This window comes from Diabrotica undecimpunctata, chromosome 3 (genome assembly GCF_040954645.1).
Source record: "Diabrotica undecimpunctata isolate CICGRU chromosome 3, icDiaUnde3, whole genome shotgun sequence".
Taxonomy (NCBI): Eukaryota; Metazoa; Arthropoda; class Insecta; order Coleoptera; family Chrysomelidae; genus Diabrotica; species Diabrotica undecimpunctata.
In genome coordinates this window covers 30,372,428-30,376,137 of record NC_092805.1, presented here as the reverse complement: position 1 = coordinate 30,376,137, position 3,710 = coordinate 30,372,428, and positions in this window count along the sequence as shown.

The window sequence follows — 3,710 nt, the reverse complement described above, 5'->3', positions numbered from 1 at the left end:
TTTCTCAGTGTGCAACTTCCTTCAAGAGTTTTTTTCATATTTTAACCAATTTCTGCCATACAATATCTCGTATTTTATCCATATGTAGTTAATATCTTCATCTTTTCTTCTACGTCTTCTGTCCTTATTCTATGCTCTATATGCTCTCTATATACAGGTTTTTTGGGTCGTGAATATTTACTTTTTTGTGATTTTTCCAATCTACTTTTACTTATTGGATATTCTTTCTTTAAACCGTGCTTTAACCAAATAGCGATGGTTGACTACGTTTGCTCCTCTGAAAGACCTAACATCTAAACGTTTGGGACAGTGTCTTCCATCGATGACTATATGATATAGTTGATTTCATTACCAGGAGATTTTTAAGTTCCCTTATGTATGTTTCTGTGGGGAAATTGGGTCCCAACTATTACCATATTCATAATCATAGCAAAATTAATATCTCAGTCCATTTTCATTTGAGTAGGCGTCTAGACTCTTGCTATGAGAATATCGAAAACTCAAGAAATAACGGGAATCTTCTAATAAACGGAACCAGCGTCGAACAAGTGGACAAATATGCATATCTGGGAACAATGATTAACTCCAAAAATGATTACACTCAGGAGATCAAAATCAGAATAGAAAAGACTAGAGCAAATTTCAACAAAATGAGAAGAGTGCTATGTACAAGGGATTTAAAATTGAAACTAAGAGTTAGGTTGGCGAAGTGCTATGTTTTTTCGACTTTATTTAATGGAATGGAATTTTGGACCTTGAATGCGACATCAATGAAAAAACTAAAATCATTCGAGCTGTGGGTGTATAGAAGAATTCTGAAAATATCGTGGACAGAACACATCACAAACAAAGAGGTTCTGAGTAGGATGAAATAGAAATAGAAGTTTTAAATATAATTAAAACAAGAAAATTGGAATATCCCGGACATATTACACGTGGAGAGGAATACACCTTGCTCCAACTGATTATACAGGGAAAAATCCAAGGAAAGAGAAGCATAGGGATGCGTAGAATGTCATGGCTGCACAACCTGAGAGAGTGGTACGGATGTACATCAAATGAACTTTTCAGAGCAGCCGTCTCAAAAGTCCGAATAGCTATGATGATTGCCGACCTCCGCCGCGGAGATGGCACTTGCAGAAGAAGAAGTAGGCTCTTGTCTGACTTTGGCAATAAATGCTCCCGTTATGATTTGAACATAATTTTTTTGGGGCACTTATTGTACTCCCGATGAGAGCATGTCATTTGCATCGACCTTCTTTTTTTGGGTTGGAGCGTGAATACTTATAATGCTATCATTAGCAAACATTGCTTTAAATATTATTAGATATATTCTGTGATCAACGGCCTTGAAGTCAATTACCCTGTGTTTGTACTGCTGCTCACAATAAATCAGGTACAAAATTCGTGACGAGTAGGGTGTCCGCTGTAGTAAATATTGTAGTTCTTTTTTTCAGAATTTCCGAGCGAGTAAACCTCATCTCCTGTAAAGCATTGATATCTGTTTTAGTTTTATGCATTTCTTGTATCGGCAGAGCTTAAATCTTACATTCTACGATCTACGTTCGCGTATTTCAATTGTAAGTTCGCCCTTGAATAGTTATCCCAACGTCAAATTACCTTTTCCGCTGATCATTTCACCCGTTCCGTTAGTTATTGACCCAACTTTCCACCCGTATTGAATACCGGATCTCCAGTTGGGTTGCTCGGTTTAACAGTGGAAGGTGAGAGTCGGATATGAGGAGAAGAGGCTAAGTGGAGTAAACTGCTACCAATCTACTACTTGTTTAACTCCCAGAAATAAAGTCTCATAATAGAAGTCACAAATTTCTATTTATTTTCTACCATATATTAACCTTTTTGGACATAGGTATATATATTAAATTTAAAGAAAATTGTTTTACTGTAGGTATCTCTAATCTTCACTATTGTGTTGTAAAGGTATATAAATGAACTATATAATCGAATTAGAATATATAAAAATCTAACGAATATTGAATGAAATGTGTATCAGTAGTTAAACTATTTTTTTTCGTATTATTCGTTTCGTTACTGACTGAAAAGTGGAGGTAAGTGGTATCCTGTATGGAGTATGATAGTGTTTATGAACTTCTAATGTATCTACATGTAAATTAATAAAATATTGTTAACTTTGTGAAAGAGTTTTCTTGTGATTGTTTATACATAATATAAAAAATTAGCATTTACAAAATTATAATAAAAATTACACAAATATAAATTAAAACCATCATACTGGCTCCATCTGTTGTTAAAAATGTGTTTTACTTACGATTTTTATAAGAAATCTTTAATGGTGATTAAAGGCAACACTTTATACACGTTTTTCTGTTGATGTATAAAGTCGATAGATCTTTTCGATTTAAAATCTTGGTTTGTACTTTTTACATTAGTTATATACCTTTTCTGCCCATCAAATTTGTCAAAAAAGAATTTAATTTATACGATTCCATAACAAAAATTTTACTTCTACAATGAATAGCCTTTTATATTCACAGTTATATTTTAAATACTGATGGTCGTTATTAGAGATATGGGAAATATATCTAATTTATGTATGGAATAGCTTAGTCTCAAATATTTTGTTTTTCTCATCTCTACTCGATTATTAAGGTGTTTCTTAATATGGCTTTGACGACGTGTATGAAGATTCCTTTACATCCATTTTTAAATATAAATTGGTAAATACCGATCAACTGCGATTTTTTCTTTTTATTATATCTTGATATCATCTATATCTAATTTTAGGAAAAACTTATCGACTCCACAGTTATCAGATATAATAACCATTAAAACAATGAGAAAAATCGGTTTCAATTATAGTAAGAACCAAAATTCAAATTATAAACTACTTCAATCACTAGATATAATTATAAGCAATATTTTGGATATTTAGATATATCACTAACACTATAACACTATGTTTGACAGAGCAAACGATTTCCCAAGTGTTACAGTAAACTAAGTGGCCTTACAACTCATTAAAAATGATAGGACACCTTAAAAAGAGGCAAAGAAAAACTTAAAATAGGAAAAGATAATACCAATCGGTTGAGCGAACCCTTCAACGATTCTGATCTTTGATTCGCCATTCACATAATAAAAAATAATAATGTTCCGGTCATTTTGATGATCCGAGTGATCTAACCATGTGCGCACAATATAATTTAAAAAGTTTAGACCAGAAACGCTAAAATTGCTCCACCAGAACAGGTGAACAGCTGTGTCCAACATACGCAGATGCTTAAAGTCTGTTGATAAGCCAAAGTAGTTGGCTAATTGTTGACAATGTAACATAATGTAAAACCTCCATTCAATTTGGATATATCTAATCTGTAAATCTAAAAATGTAAATAGAACTTATTTTTAAGTTGAATAATCATAGTGTCAAAAATTTTGAAAAAAGTCGCCGCTAAGACGTCTCTTTATCATCGTTAATATTGGCAATTCGTTGCCTCTTATTGGGTTTCGGGACATTATTATTTACAAAATCTTCTTATTTTGACCATAGACTTTCAAAATTATTCCGCTCAATTTGCAAAAATTTGAGAAATTCATTAACCTTTCTGGTGCAAAATCCAATGGCATACATTTTTTCTGTAAAATATCAAACAAAACTTCTGATTTTGTTGAGAATGATCTCAAATAATCTTAAAAAAAAATTTAAATCTAATTCTTGAAATTTAATGTGA